Genomic DNA, 14,402 nt, shown 5'->3' on the forward strand with positions numbered 1-14,402 from the left:
ATTTTTAATCACCATGTTGCTTATTTTTATATTATGAAATGCCTTTATATGTGCAATTGCAATTAGAAAGTTGTTCCATATGTGAGTCATTACATGTATGCATCCAATTAGTACATGTATATATCCAATCAACTAATTAGTAATGCTATTGGTCCGGTGCATTTTAAAAAGAGCCTGCTAGGCTGCTGATGTATCCTCTGACGAAACCGCTCTTGGATAACAGCGGAGAAACGCGTAAGGAAGGTGACTACCAGACACTCTGATTGCTGAGATATAAGCCCATTCATGAACGAGCTACATCACGGCGGACGTCTGATGTAAAGACAGCGGTGAAGGGGAAAAAGCAATTTGAGACCGAGCAAAAGGAGGTCTCTACCCCACGGCAGGGAGGAATATCCCGACCGCGAGAGCCAATAAGATCCAGCCACGGTTAACGACTGAGGCAGCATAAGGAAACTCTCATCTGGGGACAACAACTGCAGGGAGAACACATATTTTCAGATGAACATGGGAGGGCAGAAGGCTGCCTAATACTGAAGCACCCCCAAACAACAAACCAAATGCAACAACTAGTGCAAGCATTCCTGGGGGAAGGCCTGCAGCAGATGGATTTGCATATGGTGATGTCATCCAAGCAGTGGGTCAAAGTTGGCGTCAACCCTCGTCTGCATATGAAAAGAGAAAAGGGGCGTGCAGGGCATGGCGGCCTTTTGCGGCGCTTGGATGACCCCTAGTTCACATTAAACACCTCCACCCTCCTTCGGTGTGGGGCTCATGTTGGCTATGCCCCAGCCCCTGAAGCATTCAAGCTGATTTCTTGCAGCAGCTGGGCACTGTAACAGCTCCAGAGCTGCTCTGTAAGGCAAGTAAAAGGGCGTGGGCCCTGCAGCACTACCTGTAGTTTGTATTGTGCGTTGGAAGGCACAAAGTAAGCAGACTGGAGAAGTCAGGATAGTGAGCAAGGGCATAGAAGGGAGTGGCTCAAGAAAAGAGAAGTGGAAACAGACAGCAAACTAGGCTGGAGAGAGACCTGAGACAAAGAGATCTATATTATACGAGAGCCGACCAGGGGAAACACAAATTATGCAGTCAAGTGTCCAACATTTGGGGAAACCGCAGGAGCAGCACACCCAGAGTGCAATGGGTGAGCCTTGCCCTGGGAGAAGCACCTTCATGATCATAGTATCTCACCTGGCAGGTAAGTAGGAGTTGGGCTAGAGCTGGGGAGGGTCGCTGCTCGGGCACCCCCCTGTCAAGTGAAGGAGATCCAACTGAGGCAGCACAAGGGAACTCTCGAAAGAAGAACAAGGCTAGAGGAAGATCTGAGATAAAGAAATCTGACTTTTACCAGAGCTGACCAGAGGAAAGCACAAACACAGTACCTCACTACCACAAATAATGCAGTCCAGTTTCCCACATTTGGGGAAATCACAGGGATCAGCATACCCAGAATGCAATGAATGAACCTCACCCTGGGAGAACAATCTTCATGACCATGGTATCTCCTATGCAAAATAAGTATGATTTGAGATAGGGCTGGGGAGGGCTGCTGCTCAGGCACATCTCTGTCAAGAATTTATAAAGTCTATACATATATATAACCAAATGTCAATATATATATATATATAGAACCCAGCGCTCCTATCAAAACTTATCTATTTCACCAATTTGTTGCTTATTTAATCTTTATACATCTATTAATTTTTACCATATATTATAAAATGCTGCTCCCATAGTTAGTACTGTTCTACCAATAATAAACCAAATTTTAAAGATAATCACACTTGTTATCAAGGGAGCGCAAAAAATAGAATATACAAGCTCTTTATTTTAAAAAAAATATATATAGACAGAAGAAACCCACATTCAACAAAATACAATGGAGTCAACATATATAGGCACCACTATCCATATCTAAATGTAATCAGTATCTATTTCATATTGCCCTTGATGACAACGGAATGTCTATTAAAGTGTCCAAAAAATCCTCCTGGATACAGCTGTTGCAATTAAATCGTTACTTTCCAATTGTAATTGATACATTAAATTCCTTCTTGTGGATGAACAGCAACAGTTGTAACCAACGCCTCTTATTTACTGCAGTTAAAGTTAATATGTAACTCACGTGAGTAATGAAAGAAAACAGGGGGAGAGCGCTGTGATGGTTGGTGAAACACAGCGGTATGCTACAACGTACCCACATTTGCATCCATGCATATATAGATGTAGGTGTGTGTACGTCGGTGTGCGTCCAGGTGTCAACGCGTGTATGTATAGATGCAGGTGTGGGTACGTCTGTGTATGTCCAGGTGTCAGAATGTGTATGTATAGATGCAGGTGTGGGAACGTCAGTGTAGGTTCAGATGTCAGCGCGTGTATGTATAGATGCAGGTGCTTGTATGTCCAGATGTCAGTGCATGTATGTATAGATGCAAGTGTGGGTACGTCGGTGTATGTCCATTTGTCAGCGCGTGTATATATAGATGCAGGTGCTTGTATGTTGGTGTATGTCCAGGTGTCAGCGTGTGTATGTATAGATGCAGGTGTGGGAATGTTAGTGTATGTCCAGGTGTCAGGGTGTGTATGTATGGATATTAGGTGTGGGTACATCAGTGTATGTCCAGGTGTCAGCGCATGTATGTATAGATGCAGGATAATAATCACACAGCGTGCCCCCCACCAACCACAAACCTCCCCCACCCCCCTGTATGACATAAACACCGCTAATTACACTTACACACAATAATTTCAGTTTGCGACCAGGAGCCGGCAATGTATGTGCACCCAAATGAAGCCACTGTACATGCCCTGCAGGCTGCTATGTACTGCACAGGTGCAACAAATTTAAATGCCCTATCTTTAAAATGGGGCATATTTTACTAAATTAAAAAAACCTGTAACTTTCTGTAAAACCTTAACCCCAAAAGGCACTACACTAACATAGGGGTGTAGAGTTGGATCTTGATCCAAGGCACCAACAGGCTAAAGCTTTGACTGTTCCCAGGATGCCTTGCACCGCCTCCTCTATAACCCTGCCCAGTGACGTAACTAGACCTTTGTGGTCCCCATAGCAAAATTCTGAATGGGCCCACCAGCACTCAACAAGAATGAGTGGCGTTTGGGGTCAGAAAAGTAGAGGGGAAGGGGTCTGACAGAGTAGGGGGCAGGACATGAATGAATAGAAACTGAGGTGTCCATTATATAAAGAAATATAGGCCCTCATTCCGAGTTGATCGGTCGCAAGGCGAATTTAGCAGAGTTACACACGCTAAGCCGCCGCCTACTGGGAGTGAATCTTAGCTTCTTAAAATTGCGACCGATGTATTCGCAATATTGCGATTACTAACTACTTAGCAGTTTCAGAGTAGCTCCAGACTTACTCTGCCTGTGCGATCAGTTCAGTGCTTGTCGTTCCTGGTTGACGTCACAAACACACCCAGCGTTCGGCCAGGCACTCCCACCGTTTCTCCGGCCACTCCTGCGTTTTTTCCGGAAACGGTAGCGTTTTCAGCCACACGCCCCTGAAACGCCGTGTTTCCGCCCAGTAACACCCATTTCCTGTCAATCACATTACGATCGCCGGAGCGAAGAAAAAGCCGTGAGTAAAAATACTTTCTTCATAGTAAAGTTACTTGGCGCAGTCGCAGTGCGAACATTGCGCATGCGTACTAAGCGGATTTTCACTGCGATGCGAAGAAAAATACCGAGCGATCAACTCGGAATGAGGGCCATAGTATGTGTGTCTGTGTGTATATCACACACACACACATATAAGGGAAATTCAAATGCCCTCAATTATTGCGCCCATTACACTCTGGTTTAGGTGCACAAAGCACCTAAACCTGAATAAAGTAATGGGCGCGATCGTGAAAAGACACCGTTTGGTTGCCCAAATGGGTCTCTTTGCACACATTTCAGCTTGTTTCCCCTGGGGGTAGCGAGCTGAAATAAACATGTCGCACCCGTTGGCAGCAACATTAGAATAGCTGCTGACGGGCACGATTGAGGGAGGAAAGGGACATTTGAATCCAGCCCATAGATGCAATGTGAATATGTAATTTGTACCTTTCTTTCTTAAAATGTATATAGTAGTGTATACACTAGAGGTCTTTCCGAACCCCCTAATCCTAACATTGTAATTTGCTTTAGGGCGCACCTCCAATTAGTCTAGTGTTTCGTATTTTCACATTAAATACTTTCTTGCATTGGTTGGTTAAAGATTAGATCGTATATTTTTCTAGATATAGCTGTGCATAGTCTACAAGGCTACATGCTTCTCCCCTAACTAGAGATGTGCAGCGGGCATTTTTCGTGTTTCATGTTTTGGTTTTGGATTCGGATCCGCAGTTGTGTTTTGGATACGGACGCGTTTTGGCAAAACCACCTTTTGGGTTTTGTATTCGGGTGATTTTTTTTTAAACCCTCAAACAGCTAAAATCATAGAATTTGGGGGTAATTTTGATCCTATAGTATTAAGCTCAATAACCATAATTTCTACTCCTTTCCAGTCTATTCTGAACACCTCACACCTCCCAATATTATTTTTAGTCCTAAAATTTGCACCAAGGTCCCTGGATGACTAAGCTAAGCGACCCAATTGGGCAGCACAAACACCTGGCCCATCTAGGAGTGGCACTGCAGTGTCAGACAGGATGGTACTTAAAAAAATAGCCCCAAACAGCACATGATGCAAAGATAAATAAAAAAAGAGGCGCAAGATGAAATTGTAGTGTGTCTCTCCTGCTCAGTGTCAGTTCTCAGTAGTATCCTCATCAGTGCTCAGTATCACTGCTCATTGTCTTGTGCTGCATTGTGGTGCTCAGTATACTAGAGTACATTACTAATAGTCCAGTGCTGCATCTTGCTGCTCAGTGTCAGTTCTAGTATCCTCATCAGTGCTCAGTATCACTGCTCATTGTCTTGTGCTGCATTGTGGTGCTCAGTATACTAGAGTACATTACTAATAGTCCAGTGCTGCATCTTGCTGCTCAGTGTCAGTTCTAGTATCCTCATCAGTGCTCAGTATCACTGCTCATTGTCTTGTGCTGCATTGTGGTGCTCAGTATACTACAGAACATTACTAATAGTCCAGTGCTGCATCTGGCTGCTCAGTGTCAGTTCTAGTAATCTCATCAGTGCTCCGTATCACTGCTCATTGTCTTGTGGTGCTCAGTATACTACAGTACATTACTAATACTCCAGTGTCTTGTGCCGCATATGGCTGCTGTAGGGTGCTGTGGTAGTGTCCTGTCACTGTGCATATGTCATCATTCCAGTCACAGTGATATCTGGTATCTATCTAGTGGTATCTAATTCCAGACATTACCACCGTCTAATTCCAGATATATTACTGGCATATAATTCCACACATTAAAAAATGGAGAACAAAACGGTGGAGGGTAAAATAGGGAAAGCTCAAGATCCACTTCCACCTAGTGCTGAAGCTGCTGCCACTAGTCAAGGAAGAGACTATTCAATGCCATCAACATTATGTAATGATTATACGATACATTATATATCATATCATTGTATGGTTGTAAAATACAACTTAAAAACTTTAATTAATAAATACATAAAGGGGTATATGCAATTGTGGTCGAATTCCCGAAATTGTCGAATTTCGGGTCATTTTCGCCAAAAAAAAAAAAAATCGTCAATGCAATTCAGTGCTTTCCGTCAAAAAAACGGACTTTCAAAATTCGACTTTTTGAAATTCGACTTTTTGCAAATTCGACTTTTCTGCAATGATACAAGTGCTGCAATTCTACAAAAGCATATTCAATTCAAGTTTGGAAATTCGACAGCAGTGCTTTTAGACAGTAAATTCGTCATTTTCAATCCGTCACACTTTGGAGGGTGAAAACAATAAAAAAAAATTTAAACATGTTTTTTTTGTGTTTTTTTTTTTGTGGGAATAGCATATCTATTTATATTAGAAGGGATTAGGTACTTTTTTTTTTTTTTTTTTGGAGGCACAAGTATTATTTATATATTTTTTAAAATATTATTTATTTATTTATTTTTTAGTGCTGGAACGGGAAAATTAAAAAAAAAAATGGCGTGGGGTCCCCCCTCCAAAGCATAACCAGCCTCGGGCTCTTCGAGCTGGTCCTGGTTCTAAAAATGCGGGGAAAAATTGGGCAGGGATCCCCCGTATTTTTAAAACCAGCACCGGGCTCTGCGCCTGGTGCTGGTGCAAAAAATACGGGGGACAAAACGAGCAGGGGTCCCCCGTATTTTTTACACCAGCATCGGGCTCCACTAGCTGGACAGATAATGCCACAGCCGGGGGTCACTTTTATACAGTGCCCTGCGGCCGTGGCATTAAATATCCAACTAGTCACCCCTGGCCGGGGTACCCTGGGGGAGTGGGGACCCCTTCAATCAAGGGGTCCCCCCCCCAGCCACCCAAGGGCCAGGGGTGAAGCCCGAGGCTGTCCCCCCCATCCAAGGGCTGCGGATGGGAGGCTGATAGCCTTGAGTAAAATGACAAGAATATTGTTTTTTCCAGTAGTACTACAAGTCCCAGCAAGCCTCCCCCGCAAGCTGGTACTTGGAGAACCACAAGTACCAGCATGCGGGAGAAAAACGGGCCCGCTGGTACCTGTAGTACTACTGGGAAAAAAATACCCAAATAAAAACAGGACACAGGCACCGTGACAGTAAAACTTTATTACACACTGCCGACACACACATACTTACCTATGTTCACACGCCGACATCGGTCCTCTTCTCCATGTAGAATCCACGGATACCTGAAAAGAAAAGTTCAATATACTCACCTCAGCCAGGGTCCAGAGATAAATCCACGTACTTGGCAAAAAAAGAAAACGGACACACGGACCACCGGACTGAAAGGGGTCCCATGCTGACACATGAGACCCCTTACCCCGAATGCCGGGACACCACGTGACTCCTGTCACTGAAGTCCCTTCAGCCAATCAGGAAGCGCTACTTCCGTGGCGCTCACCTGATTGGCTGTGCGCTGTCTGTGCTGTGACAGCGCATCGCACAGCTCGGTCCATTAGTTTCAATGGTGGGAACTTTGCCGTCAGCGGTGGGGTTACCCGCGGTCAGCCGCTGACCGGCGGGTGACCTCACCGCTAGCTGCTAAGTTCCCACCATTGAATATAATGGACGGAGCTGTGCGATGCGCTGTCACAGCACAGACAGCGCACAGCCAATCAGGTGAGCGCCACGGAAGTAGCGCTTCCTGATTGGCTGAAGGGACTTCAGTGACAGGAGTCACGTGGTGTCCCGGCATTCGGGGTAAGGGGTCTCATGTGTCAGCATGGGACCCCTTTCAGTCCGGTGGTCCGTGTGTCCGTTTTCTTTTTTTGCCAAGTACGTGGATGTATCTCTGGACGTGGATGTACCTCTGGACGCTGGAAGGTGAGTATAATTTTTTTCACAGGTACCCTCGGATCGTCGGAGACCGTGGCAGTCGGCGTGTCAACATAGGTAAGTATGAATGTGTCGGCAGTGTGTAATAAAGTTTTACTGTCACGGTGTCTGTGTCCTGTTTTTATTTGGGTATTTTTTCCCCAGTAGAACTACAGGTACCAGCGGGCCCGTTTTTCTCCCGCATGCTGGTACTTGTGGTTCTCCAAGTACCAGTATGCGGGGGAGGCTTGCTGGGACTTGTAGTTCTTCTGGAAAAAACAATATTCTTGTCATTTTACTCTAGGCTATCAGCCTCCCATCCGCAGCCATTGGATGGGGGGGACAGCCTCGGGCTTCACCCCTTGCCCTTGGGTGGCTGGGGACCCCTTGATTGAAGGGGTCCCCACTCCCCCAGGGTACCCCGGCCAGGGGTGACTAGTTGGATATTTAATGCCACGGCCGCAGGGCACTGCATAAAAGTGACCCCCGGCTGTGGCATTATCTGTCCAGCTAGTGGAGCCCGATGCTGGTGTAAAAAATACGGGGGACCCCTACTCTTTTTGTCCCCCGTATTTTTTGCACCAGCACCAGGCGCAGAGCCCGGTGCTGGTTTTAAAAATACGGGGGATCCCTGCCCAATTTTCCCCCCGCATTTTTGGAACCAGGACCAGCTCGAAGAGCCCGAGGCTGGTTATGCTTTGGAGGGGGGACCCCACGCCATTTTTTTTTCCGTGTTTTTCCCGTTTTTCCCCGTTTTTTTAATTCGCGGCAAAATACGTCAAATTGTCCGTTTTTCGCCCGCGGGACTGTCGAATCCGTTTTTCATTGAATATGGTGAATTCCGGCAGCCACCTGCCGGAATTCACATGTCGAATTGTGTCGAATTTAAAAACGGCCATAATTTGCCGCGATTCGCCGTGAATTGCATATACCCCAAAGTAGCTTTTATGTAACCTTTTTAAACCTATTAGCATAGACCGAATCTCATCGTGTGTATAGGCCTTTAGTTCAACAACAGCATGGGACCAGTTAGTGTGTTTTGACCACTGCACAGCACCTGGTGTTATATAGTAAGCACCACTATGGCATAGTATACAGCATTATGGGCCTGATATGAGTGTGACCAGCGGTGATGTGGAATGCAGTAGGAGGTGCTGTTTAGCAAGCACCACTTCTATATTCACCATGCAGTATATTGTGTGAATATAGAAGTGTTGGTTGTGTTATGTATTAGAGTAATTATTGCAGCTCCCAGCTAAAATTGCAACAATGTAATTTAGTGACAAGCTGCAGAGATTAACCCTTTCTGTGGCTGCTGCACAACCTCTATTCATATCGCTGAATTAAATTAGGGAGATGTTCTCACCCCGCGAGCAAGCGCAGGTATATGCCACACTTATGGTAACATTGGATTTGCAGATATTTTCTTGCAGGGGTGTTTCTAAACAATTTGGCTTCAAATGCGAGATTTAAAAATGCGTGCCCCCCGCCACCATTGGCATTAAAAATTGTGCCCCTCCCCCATATATATATATAAAAAAAACTATATTTGCATGAGCGCTCCGGACGGGATGGGGGGGCGTGACCTCGCAAAAATGGGTATGGTCTCCATAAAATGGGCGTAGCCTTTCAGGCAAAGACTACCTTACACCCCAGTTCTTGACCCTGCACCAACAGACCTCGGCCACCACAGGGAAAAAAGTACAGTCATTTCCACCATGTTAAGCCCCACACATTAATGCCCTTTGGAACATATTATGTCACTCACCACAATATCTGTGATACACTATGCCCTACAGTAAAGCTTCTAATTACTTTTACAAAAACTGCTCAATGCCAAGAGTTTCACGTGCTGGGTGTCATGCTCATTGCCAGGGGTTTCACTCTCTGGGTGTCATGCTCATTGCCAGGGGGAACGCAGTAGGAGGTGTTATATAGTAAGCACCACTATGGCATAGTATATAGCATTATATATATTGTGAGCACTGGTGATGTTGAGTGCAGTAGAGCTGCTGCTGGGTAATTACAATTGACTACAACCACCAATATATTCTGCTGCACTATATATATGCAAAGCTAATTCTGCTGGGTAATTACAATTGAATACAACCACCAATATATTCTGCTGCACTATATCTATATATGCAAGCTAATTCTGCTGGGTAATTACAATTGACTACAACCACCAATATATTCTGCTGCACTATATCTATATATGCAAAGCTAATTCTGCTGAGTAATTACAATTGACTACAACCACCATTATATTCTGCTGCACTATATCTATATATGCAATGCTAATTCTGCTGGGTAATGCAAATTGAAACATTATTGCATAGTATGTGATTTTGAAGTACTTTTTTAAAGTTTTGAATGATATAGACCCAGTTTAATCTTTGTGGAATGCCTGGTTGTTGTTTTTAAGGTAATTTATTGCCTGGCATTTGAGGGGGTGGGGTGTGGTTACAGATTTCAATTATTGGTTTCACTTGTAATAGTCTTCTACTTAAGTCCAATGGTGTAGGCTGTGCAAAGCCATTTGGCTGTGCATTTATTGATCTAAGCGTGCATTTTTATCAAAGCGTGATAAAATTGACACATAACAGCAGCGTTCAATCAGTATCAATTTATCGTCAGCTGATGTCGATTGTGAATTTACGTTTCTTCTCTTCTTGTCACCTACAGGTAATTACAATTGACTACAACCACCAATATATTCTGCTGCACTATATCTATATATGCAAAGCTAATTCTGCTGGGTAATGCAAATTGAAACATTATTGCATAGTATGCAATAATATAGTATGCATATAGCAGAGGATAGTTTCAATCTGCCTACCTCTGGGTTATGGGCCCAGAATGCTTTCATTGCAGTACTCTGCTGCACATGTAAGTGCAAGAAATCCTGAAGCACTCACTCATCATGGGAAAGTACCAATGTGTTTCTTCGTTGATTGATGGAAGAAACATCTTACAAAAACTCTCCAGATTATTGACTTTTAAAGTTTTTCTAGGAAACGTTCTAGATGAATGCTTATTAGCGTTTGTCAGAACATACGTTTGCAAAGTGTCTCTGTGGCGCAATCAGTTAGCGTGTTTGGTTATTAACCAAAAGGTTGGTGGTTCAATCCCACCCAGGGACGTAATTTACCTTGTTATCAGATTTTGGTGATCTTTAAGTAGACAAGTCAAAATTTCAAACCCCCTCTTATGGTGTAGGGTACCTGGCCTTCTCTGATGTAATCAGAGTTAGATTTGATTAAGTGATTTTATAAAAAAAAAACAGCTAGGAAGCACAATTTAGCAGTGGGTTGCAGAGAAAAAGAAATATGCTGGCAAAAAAATCCAATTGAGTGATTAAACAGCTCTTCATTTTCTGGCTTTATTTTTAAGCTAACAAATTTGTTCTCTGAAAAGTGTCCACAAAGCCAAGTATCTGATTAACACCTTTGTAGGGATGGTTTTTCACCTATTACTAAATTAAACTTGCTTCATTGGAAAGGCAGCAAGATGCATCGTCATTTCAATATCTACTGAAATAATACAGGTTGACACCAGGAAACATTAACGCCACTGCATCCTTGCTGCTTTCTCATGTGGAAGTCTGTTTAATGTGAAAACAAGGTGATATCTAATTAGCACACAGGTAAGGAATTAAGAAAATCTTTATTTAAGGGTGAAGATGTTTCTCACAAAATCGTTGCCCCAATGCATCATAGAAATTCAAGCTGGAAAGATGATTTTAATATATCACTTGTACATTTTGTATTGCTCTTCTGGTGACAATGTAGTTTGTTTTTGTCAATTACCATTTTAATAATAGGGTAAAGAAAATTAAGTGGATTTTTGAAAGAAAACAATACTGTCAATATACTATTAAACAAATTAAAATGGTAAAAGTTATTGTACTTTAAGTAAAAATAAAAGAGCTAAAATATCAATCCCAATTTTGGATTACTTTAATTAAAAAAAAATGCATATAGCAGAGGATAGTTTCAATCTGCCTACCTCTGGGTTATCGGCCCAGCATGCTTCCATTGCAGTACTCTGCTGCACATGTAAGTGCAAGAGATCCTGAAGCACTCACTCATCATGGGAAAGTACCAATGTGTTTCTTCGTTGGTTGATGGAAGAAACATCTTACAAAAACTCTCCAGATTATTGACTTTTTTAAGTTTTTCTAGGAAACGTTCTAGATGAATGCTTATTAGCCTTTGTCAGTATGTACTTTTTGCAAAGTGTCTCTGTGGCGCAATCGGTTAGTGTGTTCGGCTATTAACCAAAAGGTTGGTGTTTCAATCCCACCAAGGGACGTAATTGACCTTGTGATCAGATTTTGGTGATATTTAAGTCGACAAGTCAAAATTTCAAACCCCCTGTTATGGTGTGGGTACCTGGCCTTCCCTGATGTAATCAGAGTTAGATTTGATTCAGTGATTTTATAAAAACAGCTAGGAAGCACAATTTAGCAGTGGGTTGCAGAGAAAAAAAATATGCTGGCAGAAAAATCCAATTGAGTGATTAAACAGCTCTTCATTTTCTGGCTTTATTTTTATGCTAACAAATTTGTTCTCTGAAAAGTGTCCACAAAGCCAAGTCTCTGATTAACACCTTTGTAAGGATGGTTTTTCACCTATTACTAAATTAAACTTGCTTCATTGGAAAGGCAGCAAGATGCATCCTCATTTCAATGTCTACTGAAATAATACAGGTTGACACCAGGAAACATTAACGCCACTGCATCCTTGCTGCTTTCTCATGTGGAAGTCTGTTTAATGTGAAAACAAGGTGATATCTAATTAGCACACAGGTAAGGAATTAAGAAAATCTTTATTTAAGGGTGAAGATGTTTCTCACAAAATCGTTGCCCCAATGCATCATTGAAATTCAACCTGGAAAGATGATTTTAATATATCACTTGTACATTTTGTATTGCTCTTCTGGTGACAATGTAGTTTGTTTTTGTCAATTACCATTTTAATAATAGGGTAAAGAAAATTAAGTGGATTTTTGAAATAAAACAATACTGTCAATATACTATTAAAACAAATTAAAATTGTAAAAGTTATTGTACTTTAAGTAAAAATAAAAGAGCAAAAATATCAATCCCAGTTTTGGATTACTTTAATTAACAAAAAAAATGCATATAGCAAAGGATAGTTTCAATCTACCTACCTCTGGGTTATGGGCCCAGCATGCTTCCATTGCAGTACTCTGCTGCACATGTAAGTGCAAGAGATCCTGAAGCACTCACTCATCATGGGAAAGTACCAATGTGTTTCTTCGTTGGTTGATGGAAGAAACATCTTACAAAAACTCTCCAGATTATTGACTTTTTAAAGTTTTTCTAGGAAACGTTCTAGATGAATGCTTATTAGCCTTTGTCAGTACGTACTTTTTGCAAAGTGTATCTGTGGCGCAATCGGTTAGTGTGTTCGGCTATTAACCAAAAGGTTGGTGGTTCAATCCCACCCAGGGACGTAATTGACCTTGTGATCAGATTTTGGTGATATTTAAGTCGACAAGTCAAAATTTCAAACCCCCTGTTATGGTGTGGGTAGCTGGCCTTCCCTGATGTAATCAGAGTTAGATCTGATTCCGTGATTTTATAAAAACAGCTAGGAAGCACAATTTAGCAGTGGGTTGCAGAGAAAAAAAATATGCTGGCAGAAAAATCCAATTGAGTGATTAAACAGCTCTTCATTTTCTGGCTTTATTTTTATGCTAACAAATTTGTTCTCTGAAAAGTGTCCACAAAGCCAAGTCTCTGATTAACACCTTTGTAAGGATGGTTTTTCACCTATTACTAAATTAAACTTGCTTCATTGGAAAGGCAGCAAGATGCATCCTCATTTCAATGTCTACTGAAATAATACAGGTTGACACCAGGAAACATTAACGCCACTGCATCCTTGCTGCTTTCTCATGTGGAAGTCTGTTTAATGTGAAAACAAGGTGATATCTAATTAGCACACAGGTAAGGAATTAAGAAAATCTTTATTTAAGGGTGAAGATGTTTCTCACAAAATCGTTGCCCCAATGCATCATTGAAATTCAACCTGGAAAGATGATTTTAATATATCACTTGTACATTTTGTATTGCTCTTCTGGTGACAATGTAGTTTGTTTTTGTCAATTACCATTTTAATAATAGGGTAAAGAAAATTAAGTGGATTTTTGAAAGAAAACAATACTGTCAATATACTATTAAACAAATTAAAATGGTAAAAGTTATTGTACTTTAAGTAAAAATAAAAGAGCTAAAATATCAATCCCAATTTTGGATTACTTTAATTAAAAAAAAATGCATATAGCAGAGGATAGTTTCTATCTGCCTACCTCTGGGTTATCGGCCCAGCATGCTTCCATTGCAGTACTCTGCTGCACATGTAAGTGCAAGAGATCCTGAAGCACTCACTCATCATGGGAAAGTACCAATGTGTTTCTTCGTTGGTTGATGGAAGAAACATTTTACAAAAACTCTCCAGATTATTGACTTTTTTAAGTTTTTCTAGGAAACGTTCTAGATGAATGCTTATTAGCCTTTGTCAGTATGTACTTTTTGCAAAGTGTCTCTGTGGCGCAATCGGTTAGTGTGTTCGGCTATTAACCAAAAGGTTGGTGGTTCAATCCCACCCAGGGACGTAATTGACCTTGTGATCAGATTTTGGTGATATTTAAGTCGACAAGTCAAAATTTCAAACCCCCTGTTATGGTGTGGGTACCTGGCCTTCCCTGATGTAATCAGAGTTAGATTTGATTCAGTGATTTTATAAAAACAGCTAGGAAGCACAATTTAGCAGTGGGTTGCAGAGAAAAAAAATATGCTGGCAGAAAAATCCAATTGAGTGATTAAACAGCTCTTCATTTTCTGGCTTTATTTTTATGCTAACAAATTTGTTCTCTGAAAAGTGTCCACAAAGCCAAGTCTCTGATTAACACCTTTGTAAGGATGGTTTTTCACCTATTACTAAATTAAACTTGTTTCATTGGAAAGGCAGCAAGATGCATCCTCATTT

The 14,402-nt window shown here is 41.9% G+C and overlaps 2 non-coding genes and 1 pseudogene across 2 annotated transcripts; 1 reads left to right on the plus strand and 2 right to left on the minus strand.

Moving 5' to 3' along the window:
• Nucleotides 1-1,064: 1,064 nt before the first annotated feature.
• On the minus strand, nt 1,065-1,206 carry LOC135035898 (U1 spliceosomal RNA; annotated as a pseudogene).
• Nucleotides 1,207-1,358: 152 nt separating this feature from the next.
• On the minus strand, nt 1,359-1,522 carry LOC135035923 (U1 spliceosomal RNA). Its single transcript, XR_010230807.1, has one exon. It is a non-coding gene; the product is annotated as a U1 spliceosomal RNA (small nuclear RNA).
• Nucleotides 1,523-10,452: 8,930 nt separating this feature from the next.
• TRNAN-AUU (transfer RNA asparagine (anticodon AUU)) lies at nt 10,453-10,526 on the plus strand. Its single transcript has one exon. It is a non-coding gene; the product is annotated as a tRNA-Asn (tRNA).
• Nucleotides 10,527-14,402: the final 3,876 nt, after the last annotated feature.

The sequence above is a fragment of the Pseudophryne corroboree genome, unplaced genomic scaffold (assembly GCF_028390025.1).
Source record: "Pseudophryne corroboree isolate aPseCor3 unplaced genomic scaffold, aPseCor3.hap2 scaffold_621, whole genome shotgun sequence".
In the NCBI taxonomy this organism is placed as follows: domain Eukaryota; kingdom Metazoa; phylum Chordata; class Amphibia; order Anura; family Myobatrachidae; genus Pseudophryne; species Pseudophryne corroboree.